The 11,895-nt window shown below is 44.8% G+C and overlaps 1 pseudogene; it reads right to left on the bottom strand.

Annotated features, from left to right (window-relative positions):
- Positions 1-4,096: 4,096 nt before the first annotated feature.
- On the bottom strand, positions 4,097-4,974 carry LOC112662617 (galectin-related protein-like; annotated as a pseudogene).
- Between the last annotated feature and the right edge of the window lie 6,921 nt (positions 4,975-11,895).

An 11,895-nucleotide genomic window follows, 5' to 3' on the forward strand; every position in this document is an offset into this window, starting at 1 on the left:
GATTGAAATCTGCCTATGTTAAAATTAGAAACTTTTGTATCAAACTTCCCCCGACTATAAATGGAATTGAAAAATGATTCGAGGGGTTGAGAGGTGGGTGGATAAGATGAGTGAAGGCAGTCAAAAGGTAGAGACTTCCAGTTATAAATAAGTCATTGGGATGTAATGTGCAACAGGGTGACTATAGTTAATAATACTGAATTGCATTTTTGAAAGTTGCTAAGAGAGTTGATCTTAAAAGTTTCCAACACAAGAAAAAATATTTGTAACTGTGTGGTGACAGTCTAGTTAACCTAGACTTATTGTAGTGGTCATTTCACAATATATACAAATATCAAATCACTAATTGCACACCCGAATCTAATATAATGTTATATGACAGTAATGTCTCAATAATTAAAAAAGAAAAGATTCAAAGAGACAAATCACAGAAAAGGAATCCCAAAAGGCCAGCAGACTATGTAAGGATGGTCAAACTACTAGAAATCAGGGCCATGTAAATAAAAATTATGATGAGGTCTAATTTCTCATCCATTAGACTGTCAAAATTCAAGTCTGAAAATATTAAGTCTTGATGAGACTGTCAGGACATGGGGAAGCCATATACTGCTTGTTGGAGTATAAAGTGAAGAGCAATTTGACAGAATCTAGTAAAATTGGTCATGTGCATATCCTATCACCCTACAATTCCACTTCTAGATATACGCTTGCAGATATACCCTTGGAAAGCCCTCACTCATGTGCATAAGACACATATCATTCATTACATTGTTTCATTGTTTCATGATAGCAAAAATTTGGAACTACTGCATAAGCCCATATATAAATAAAGAACTCTTTTAAAAATGTGGTAGAGTCAGTAATGCAAGCAAAGATTCTATAGCAGTCCAGGGGAATTAACTGGAGAGCGCTAAAACATACTGTTGAGTGAAAAATAGTGAACTGCAGAAACTTAGTACATATACTATAATGTAAGTAAAATTTAAAGCTGCCTACAAAGCCTCATATATTTTGTATATATAACGGGCTGGAAAGAAATATTCAAATTCATGATGGCAACGGCTGCCCTAAGGAACAAGGAGGGGGCAAGGAATTGGGGTCAGAAGGACCATCAGCCTTATCTGTAGTTTTATTTCTTTGAAAAAAAAGTTACTTGAAGCACATCTGGTAAAGCAGTATAAATTGTCAGTACTGACTGATGGGAACACAGTATTATTTTAGTTTTGGTTCCATTTTGTAGTTTTAACATTTCTTTAAAAAAAATCCCCTCTTCTGTTTTCTTCCTCTGGAACATCTATTAGAAGGATATTAAGAACTTCAGATTTTATTGTCTCAATCTCTGAAATAGACTAATTTGTATTTTCCTTTTCTTCTTCCAAAAGACTCCCTCAGCCCAATTTGCCAGTTCAGTAATTTTTGTAAGCTGTAATTATTTTGTTATCAGCCCATTAGCTTAAGTTTTTTAAATTTCCATTGGTTTTTTCCCTTTTTTTCTTTTTAAGAGTTCTCATTGGTTCCTTTCCCTCACAGCCTGTCTCCTTGTTTCTTGGATGCCAGACCCTCACTTACTCCTCTGAGGATTTGGATTTTATTATAATCACTATGATTACACTTTGCTTCTGTAAGTTCTCTTTTATTGTCCATTCTACTTCTTTCATGGTGCTGTCACCTGTGCTGGCCCTTGGGGTTGAGAGGCCAAGTTGGGCTGTGTTGGTATGGCTTGTCAGGAAGGGAATGCATGGGAGCGAGGGTAGGGAAGAGGAGGGTGGGCAGCAGGAACAGGTTGTGGCAGAGGCTGGTCTGGTGGGTGTGGGACTCTGGTTTCTGGCAGGCACATGCCTTGTCTCTCTGACCCAAGCCCACCTACACTAAGTTGCCTGGAGGGAGATGCCCCAGTGGCCTCTGACTGGCTGAGTGTTTCTATTCATGTGGGCAGGGGTTGGTTAATAGAGCCCAAACATTGCTCTTTTAGGCAGTTCTCCCTCTGAGTTGCCCTTGCCCCAGCCAGCTCCCAGGTGCCCCTTCCTCTGGCATGGTGCTTTCCTCTCCATGTTTTCTTCTGTGTTTTCTTCCTTCCCATCCCATCTCTAATTCTCCAGTTTCGGATCCACCGAGCGATCCCTTCATGATTTTGAGTTGCAGATGAATAAAGAATATCTTGTCTTTCATTTCTTAGGATTGTACCTTATTTATAGTCGTACCATCTGTGAATCTCAAGCTGAGAAAGAGAGCTTGGGGTTAGCCCTGCAGATCTGGGAGTCATTTGATCAACATAAAGCTTGAAGTAGGGGAGGGGAAAAGATACTGGAACCTGTGCACAGAGAGAGGGAAAGTCAGCCAAGGAGAGAATTTACCTACTTACTAAGTTGGGAAAAAATAAGGAACCACTGGAAAGGAGACTCGAAGGGCAGAGGAGGGAGGAAGGGTGAAGACTGCAGAGGGGTGGAAGGAAGGGCCTTGAGAAGAGGTCCCAAGGCCAACCCTGAGGCTGCTGGTGGCCGCCACGAGCTGCCCCCCTGGAGGGACAGGGCCAAAGCCTGCCGGAGGCGGGGCTGGGGGGGCGGTGGGGGGCGCTGGGGGGTGGCAGGCAGAAGTGGGGGGGACCTGCAGGGGGTGAAAACCAGCCAGGAGGCGGCTCTGGTGGACCTTGGGAGATCTCCATGGACCTGAGGCCTCCTGATAATCCACAGGTTCAGAATCTTTCCTTTTTATAGGAAGCAGATGCAATTAGCGGAGTCAATAATTATTTCTATTTGTAATGTGTACAGCAAGAGGTATATTGGAAATGGTTGTAATTCCCCCTTATGAATCCATCTTTGTTTAGGAGCGATCTTTGTTTGCTTTTTTAGTTTTCATGAATAGGGGACACTTTTCCATTTGACATTGAATGATGCAAGAAATGTACAAGTAGGTGACACAATTTTTGCCCTGGGGAAAAATAACAGGTGTAACACTTTCTGCCCTTGGAACAGGTACATGGCTGTTGTTCAGAGCTTGACCACGCTCTCCAGAAAAGACTCCTGTCTGCATACTCTGTCACCAGGAGAACCATCCCAGCTCTAAGATCCACAATGCCTAGACTAGTAAAGAAATCAGGCCTTTGGCAGAGGGCCAAATTACTAAGGTTAATATCTGGGTACTGCTTGGTACCATGAGAGGACATATAGGGTATACTAATCCTGTGACTGGACTCTAAGTCCTAAAACTGTCTTCTCTTTGCTATGTAAGAAGGACATTACTGCCCAGCCCAGAGAGGAGAGTCTTGCCTGATTTAGGCAGACTATTGAAATTGAAGGAGAGAAAGGGCAGAAAAGGGAGAAATTTAAAACAAGACCCTAAATACAAGGTCCCATGAGGGAAAGGGGATCATGTATAATGGACACAAGGTTTTTTTTTTTAATTTAGATTTAGTTGACATATAGCATTATATTAGTTTCAGGTGTACAACATGATCCAATACTTGTATATATTGTGAAATGATCACTACAGCCTAATTAACACCCATCACTACACATAGCTACAAATCGTGTGTTTGTGTGTGTGATGAGAACTTTCAATATCTACTCTCTCAAAAACTTTCCAATATCCAATACAATATTATTCACAATAGTCACCATGCTGTACATGTCATTCTCATGATTTATTTATTTTATAGTTGGAAGATTGTACTTTTTAAGCCCCTCACCCATTTTTCCCTCTCTTGGGGTTCTTTTTTTTTTTTTTTTTTTTAAAAAACAGCTTTATTGAGGTTTAACAGATAGTTGATAAACTTCATATTTGAAGTGTACAATTTGATAAGGTTTTTTTTTTCTTTTTAGTTTAGTCGTAATTTTAGTCGTAATAAAATCTAGCATAAATGTACCACTTTGTTCTGGAAATAATGGCTCAGTGTCTTTGTTCTAACAGTTTCCTAAGGGCAAACCACAATTTGAAGTTGTCATTTTGGGTTTAAACTGCACAGAAAGACAGTGAAACTTGCTTTTTGTTTTTATTTTCTTTTTAAGTCTCCAGATCTTGCAAGGACATTTCTTCCAGACCAACAGGCAGATAGTTGTGTCACCTCATCCTATCTGAAACAAAGGTGGTTTAAATGATATCAGCCAAGCTTAGTGATCTAGAAGTCCCTGTTTATCTTTATGGCCTCAACTGCAGATGATGCTTGAATGCAGTGGTAAAAATAAAAAAGTTGGTGCCCATCCACAAACACTCTGAAACATGGGTGTTCACAAAGAATTTCCACCCTGAATAGCTGATCTGGGATGAGTGGAAAGTAAGGGATGGCTGACTGTTCCTCAGATATACAAGACTTTCTGAGTAGTTACTGGTCTATGAACACAGTTTTGTGTTTAGTTGTCACATTGGGAATGCCTGGGTGGCTCAGTGGTTGAGCATCTCAGGGCCTGATCCTGGGATCCTGGAATCTGAGTTCCACATCAGGTTCTCCACAGAGAGCCTGCTTCTCCCACTGCCTATGTCTCTGCCTCTCTCTGTGTGTCTCTCATGAATGAATAAATCTTAAAAAAAAAAAAAAATTGTTACATTCAGGCAGCCCGGGTGGCTCAGCGGTTTAGAGCCGCCTTCAACCCAGGGAGTGATCCTGGAGACCTGGAATCGAGTCCCACGTCCGGCTCCTTGCATGGAGCCTGCTTCTCCCTCTGCTTGTGTCTCTGCCTCTCTCTCTCTCTCTCTCTCTCTCTGTGTTTCTCATGAATAAATAAATAAATAAATCTAAAAAAAATTTGTCACATTGGCAGAAGGGTCTTCAGAGTCCCCACAGGTCAATCTGATGGCAAAGCTCTGAGGCTTGAGGACCACGATGCCCACTACCAACACCTTCTTGCCGGGTCTCATGCCACTTTTAATGTGCTCACAAAATGGGAAGTACCAGTGCCTTACTGCAGAGTCCAAGGAGTTGTTTAAATGCCCATCACCTAGTTTCACCACTGCGTGGCGGTGGGGCACAGATCAGGCCATCCTGTCACACTGCACTGCGAGGCTAGGGAGAGCCGCCAGGAGGAGCTGGGGGCCGGGGGTGGCAGTGGGACGCAGAGCCCTGGCGGGGATGAGGCGGTCCTGCGCCCGCCGGTGGGCGGGGTCGAGGCTGGCTGCGAGCGCTCCTGCTTGCCGAGTTGGATACCTGGACGTACTTGTGATAGCATCACCACTATCAAGATAATGAATGTATCCATGACCCTCTAGGTTTCCTTGTGGACCTTTCTTATTTTCCCTCTCCCCCCTGCGCCAAGACAATCATGGGTCTGCTTTCTGTCACTATAGAAAAGCTAGGATTTTCTAAAATTTTATATAAATGAAAGTATGCGGTGTATACTCTTTTTCTGTCTGACTTGTTTCACTCATCATTATCATTCTGAGATTCATTCATGCAGTTATGTGTATCGGTCCCTCCCTTCCATTGCAGAATAGTATTATTTCATCTGCTGGTAGACATCTGGATTGCTTCCAGTTTTTAGCTATCACAAATAAAGCTGCTGTGAATATTTGTGTACAAGTCTTTGTAGAGACATGTGCTTTCATTTCTCCCATGTATATACCTGGGAGTGAAATGACTAGATAGATGGTTAAGTGTAATGTTTAATTTTTGAGGAAACCTCCAAATGTTTTCCAAAGTGGTTGTTTCATTTTCCATCCCTGCCAGCAACATAGAGAGTCTGGGTTGCTCCATGGCCTCCCTTTGGTATAGCATTTGGTATATCCCGTCTCTCTAATTTTATTTTACTTTTTAAAAAAATATTTTATTTATTTATTCATGAGAGACAGAGAGAGAGAGAGAGAGAGAGGCAGAGACACAGGCAGAGGGAGAAGCAGGCTCCAAGCAGGGAGCCTGATGTGGGACTCGATCCTGGGTCTCCAGGATCGGGCCCTGGTACGAAGGTGGCACTAAACCGCTGAGCCACCTGGGCTGCCCCTGTCTCTTTAATTTTAGATACTCAGATGTATAGGGGTATCTCATTGTGATTTTAATTTGTATTTCAGGGGAAGTTTCAATTTAGGGTTTCAGAAACATGACAAGAAAGGTAAGTTGTGAATTATTCTGTCCCTACAATGTTCCTGATGAAACAGAAATAATTATGTAAGTAGCACAAATAATAAATGAGCTCTGATAACTATTTTGAATCTTTCCTCTTTAAGCATTTGCTCACATTCAAAGCTAGTCGAGGCCCAAGAGGAATAAGTCTACTTGGTCATGTGTTCAGCTCTGTTTTCCCTCAGCTCCACTGCCCCCTGTTCTTGCCTTTTCTGTGCTCTGAGAATATCTCTGGGCTCCCTAGGAATGAACTCTTGCCACATCCAAGTTCTTACAATTATAAACAGATTTTGAACATTTGTTCAGCGTTTAGAATTAAGGACAATTATGATGAACTAATTTTTTTTTTTTCACCTTGGGCAATGGTTTGTAGCCTCCTTGGGGTCTTGGATTCTTTTGAGAATCAGACAAAAAGTCTGGAGACAGAAAAGAGTAGGTGTATACACAAAAGAGGGATGCATGGATCCAGCTCTAGCTAATGCTGTTGGATAGATAGGTGCAATGCTGGGAGATAGGGAAGAGGTTTTCCCTTTCAATTATTCTATTCAAAGTGTGAGTGGCAGGGATGGCCACATGTGAAAAGAAATGCTGGAAAACAGAGTAGGGGCCTAGGGATCAAAGTCCTGTGGACATTCTCTCTGCCCTAGACCTTTTGGTTATCCAAGCTACTAATTCCTGTCTACTGTTTGAAGCAGTATGGCTTGAGCTTGGGAGTCAGAAGGTGAAATCACTCTAGCAGGTATGAAGGATGAGTTGTAGAGCAGAGTGGGCCTTCTTCCTCTGCGAGGGCCTGCTCCCAACTACACTGGTCCCTCCACACATACCTGTTGCTACTACCTCTGGCCTTGCCCTGTTGGTGGTTTTGGGAGGAAGAGGAGCTTCTGGGCCAGAAAGAGGGCCTGGGATACCATCCTTACCTAGTAGAGCTCAATGTAATGGGTGACCAGTCCCAGAGTCAGGTGTCCCATGAGAGGGCCTATGCCTTGGCCACCCATCGGCTTGGGAGGAGCGACAATGTGAGTGACTCTGCCTATGAGGCACGTGCATCCTTCAACTGCCAGAATAGGCCCGCCAGCCCCAGCTCTGCAGCCCACAAGGCAGGAGGGTACAGGACCGGTGAGGGTGCCAGGTCTGCTTTCAGGCAGTGGAGGACTGGCTGGGGTCCTCTCCGACAGCAGGGCCCCAGGATAGGGCGATACTTTCACAATGTGGCTTCACTCCCTGCCTCAACCCTGAGCTTTCGTTCTGTTGTTCAGCCTTGGCAGGAGAACGCATGGGATGGACTTGGAACACAGGCAGGACTCAGCAGACAGTGCTAGACAGTCCTTATTATCATTTATCACTGCTCTAACTGGAGCACCGGGTTTCACTGGCCAGTGAATACAAACCCAGGCTCACCACCTTTGACAGCCAAGTTCCCAACCCTTCTGAGCCCCCAGGGTAGCTCCCTTTCCCTCAGTCTTTCAGTGTCTATAAGGGCAGGGGTGTGGTTAGGCGCCTGGCATGGCCTTCCCCTGCAGTTGTGCTGCTTCTGCGTGTTGATCCTGTGGCTGCAGGCCCTGGGAGCTCTGGCCAGGCTGCCCATGCCAAGGCGCACCTCCTCTACTGCCATCTGATGGCCGGCATCACAGCCACAGCTGTCCTGGTGCCCTCTGTGTCAGAAGGCTACTGCCAGGGCAGGGGGCTGGGCACCGGCCCCTGCCACAAGTAGATTCATTCTCTGACCAGTGATAGGAAGAGCTTTCCTCGTCTGTGCTGTCTCTTTGGGGGTGAGGGGTTGCTAGGGCCCCAAACATCATGGAAGTTTTGTGGACCATCAATTCAGTTATTCTGCACAGACTTTTTTGTCTTGATGTATCTCCCTGAGGCCGGCATGACTGAGCTGGGGTGTATTTGAGTATCAGGTGTCATGAATGCTGCACTAAAAACCTTTGGGGATCATTTCAGGCCTGGTTGGCTCTGCCAGTCTTTTTCTCCAACGTGGGAAATTCTCTCTGAGGAGACCTATTTATCTGCACATTTTAGCATTTGCCAGCTATTTTGTCCTGCCTAAAATGTCTACCAATGTTTAGAATTCTACCTTAACAATGATAATATAACATGTACATATACGTATATATTTTTACATGTATGTTTGTATACACATGTGTACACACAGATACACAAGTGTATTAGGACTCTCCAAAGGAACAGAACCAATAGTATTATATAGATATACATATGGTGCATACCCATATACACCCCCCCCATATATAGCATACTCTATACTATACATATACACTATATACTATTCCATACTATAGATATGGCGTGGTAAACTATATATACCATATGCATATGTATGCACATAGAGATTTATTATGCGGAATCAGTTTGAGTGTTTATGGAGGCTGAGAAGTCCCATGATCTCCATCTGCAAGCTGGAAACTCAGGAAAGCTGGTAGTGTAGTTCCAGTTCATGTCTGAAGGCTTGAGAACCAGGAGCATCGATCACGTAAGTCTCAGTCTCAGGAGAGAAGACAGATGTCCCAGCTTAACAGGCTGAGTGTGAATCCTTCCTTCTTTTTGTTCTATTTAGGCCTCCATGGATGGGGTGAGTCCCAACCACATTGGGGAGGGCAATCTGCTTTACTCAGTGTGTGGACTCAGATGCTCATGTCATCTTCATAGACATACCCAGAGTAAGGTTTAACCAAATTTCTGAGCACTGGTGGCCCAGTCAAACTGACATGTAAGGGGATCCCTGGGTGGCTCAGTGGTTTAGCGCCTGCCGTTGGCTCAGGGCGTGATCCTGGAGTCCTGGGATCGAGTCCCGCATCAGGCTCCCTGCATGGAGCCTGCTTCTCCCTCTGCCTGTGTCTCTGCCTCTCTCTTTCTCTGTGTCTCTCGTGAATAAATAAAATCTTTAAAAAAAAACCTGACATGTAAAATTAACCATTATGAGTCTCTCAGCCTTTCTGTTGAGTAGATCTTTTTGTAGAAGAGAAGTCAGATAGATGACTCTTGATATCTATGAGTCTTAGCTCTAGACCAGCCAGAAACTGTGCTGTACTTTACAGATCTACATGCAGGAGTTTAACGTTATATAGTTGGGTTCCTGCTATACGTTCAATTTTTTTCATCCTTTTTTCTTTCTGAACTCATTTATTTATCACAACCCATGACCTCACCAAATATGATTTTCATTTAAATTACAAATTACTTTTCATTAAATTAGAAAGTATATAATTTTCTGCTCTAAATATAAAAACCTATCATTACACACAGAACTGTAAGGAACGCAAACATCCAGAGTGCTCAATTATCTTTCTTGCTAAACCTTCTCAATTACTGTTTAATTGTTCATGGTTTGCACCAAGCTAGAGTGGATTAAATCATCCCTTCCATCTGACAGCGAATGCTCTCAATACCTTTCTGGGCCTTTAATTAAATGTCAACAAATACACACACACACACACACACACACACATTACCGCAATTCTAATCATCCTATGAAAGCTCACACAAATAATAATGGTAATTATTACGTGCCAAGGCACTGTTCTAAACACTTTACATATACATCAACTCACTTAGTCCTCCCAAAACCCCATTTGATGCCTGTTTTATGACTGAGGGAGCAAAGCCCAGAGTAATAACCTGCCCAAGGTTGCTATAGTATGGACTTCATGTGGGCTCCTATCTGTGGTCCTAAAGGAGAGTTTCCCATACTGATCTGTTTATTTCTGCATTTTCCCCTCTGTAAGAAGAAAGAAAGAACCTAGCTGCAAATATGCTAGGTGTGTGTTTTTCAGTCACAATCTGTTTTTCTCTACTTTTCCTTCTGATAAATTCCTGAGCCCACTTTAGTACTGACTTCACATAACATGGTCACTTGGTATCCTCAGGTGCAAGGATGTCCTGGGGCCTTGTCACTCCCTGAGGTTGTGAGCCAAACCTTGGTGAGTGAGTTCCTTGGAATGACACCGAGGCACATCCTTTGGGACCCTGAGTCCAGAAGACGGTGAGGTCGGGGGCCAGTGGGAAGGCAGCTGGGAGGATTTGGTAAGGCCTGCATGGGAAGGGTGTGACCTAGTGGTGTGTTTGTCTCTTGGTTGCAGTGATTAATAATGAGGGGAGAGCACTGATCCCTGTTGATACTAAGACCCACGGGGGTGGCACTGGTCTGGGCATGTCTTTGGATGGGCAGTAGTGGTGGCGGAGCCACTGACACTCAGCTTCTCTTGCCCTGAGAGGCCTGGACCTGTTTTTCTGCACTGGCCCCCACCTGTGCACTCCCCTTCCCTCACTCTGAGCAAGTTCCTGCCTGGCTTTGGGTTCTTGACATCTGGCAAGAATGCATAATAGGTCCCCAGCACAGAGCTGGGAATGGAGAGGACCACATGGGAAGCCAGTACAGATCGGGGACAGAGAGACTCAGTTGGGGAAATTAGTGAGGAGGTGTCATTTGAATTGGGCCTTGAAGATTTGGACATTACAAGCAGAGAGAGGGCCCTGGGATGGGAAATCACAAGAGGAGAGTGTGGGCTCAGTGAGGCTGAAGAAAGGAAACAGTGAGCAGAGGGGGAGGTGGGTCTGGGCAGCCTGGGGAGGGCCTTACCTGTTGGACTTACACAGTTCTATAGGACCAAGAACCCACAGCTCAGGGCTAAGTGATGGTCTAGACAGGGGCTAAGCTAGTAAGCTGGCCCCCCTCTCCCCAGGGCAATGCCTGGCAGCATCTATAGAGACTCTATAGGGACCTCTATAGGACCGTCTAGGGGACTACTTCCTGTGTTGTCTCCCACTCTAATACATTAGGTGGTTGGTGGATGAGGAATGTCTAATGGCATAAGGTGCTGTAAGGGACCTGGGCCAGAAGGGAAGAGACCGTAGGTCACAGGGAAGAGGAAATTGCTAGAGGAGAAAGTGGGCCAGTCTTTTGGGAGAGGGAGAACAGCTAGAAAGCAGGGGATCATCCCAGGCTCCTCCCTTCCTCCATCCCCCCACAAGTCCTCCTTCCAGCCCTTTCTACCTTCTGCCAGTATTTATGCTTCAGCTTCACTAGATTCTCTATTTTTCTGGAATATTCCCATGCTTTGCCTTGCATTGGTCTGTGTACATTTGGTTCCCTCCGTCTGTAAAATCTCCTCCTACCTTACCTTCTTGGTAAACTTTTACCCAACACCACTTTCTGAACAGGAGAGATGGCTCCACGGTTTGACCGCACCCTGCTCAGGCTTGCACAGAAACAGCTCTCAGATGGTCTTGCCATCGTCGTGTGGCTGCTTGGAGATGTTCCTGTCAGCTCTTTGAGAAAATACTCACTGCGCTGCTGCCAAGAGTATGGTGAGCTGACAGCTTCGTCTGTAGCCTCCCTCAGAATCAAGCTCAGTTTTCAGCTGAGGCCACATCATTTTCAGGTAATGTTACAAGGCTGGCCTTCTCTAATGGGCAGGCAGAGACCAGAGCAGGTGTGTGCTGTAGCCAGCGAGTTCTCCTCGCCTTCCCCGGTGCCTGCTGCCTTCTCACACGTCTTATGCTCCAGGGAGAGGCTGGCACTCCTAGCTCCAACTCAGCATCTGTTCCAAGGGTGGTCTGAGAGATGAGTAAATAAGATGGAATCTGGGGACCGATTGATCACCCAGTCACCCAGCTGGCAACGAGGGCCACTCCTGGGAGATGGATGAGTATGGACAGCCCAGCATGAGCTAGTGGTCCCGTGTTTAACATTTCATGGATGATGACTTGGGGGAATGGGTGGGTGGAGAAGAATGATCCTCTTATTGGGATAATTTAGGCCCTTGGAAGGTATGCAGAGGAGAATCATGTACATGTAACTGATAAATATATATGTAACATTTATAATT

This window comes from Canis lupus, chromosome 34, assembly GCF_003254725.2.
Source record: "Canis lupus dingo isolate Sandy chromosome 34, ASM325472v2, whole genome shotgun sequence".
NCBI lineage: Eukaryota > Metazoa > Chordata > Mammalia > Carnivora > Canidae > Canis > Canis lupus.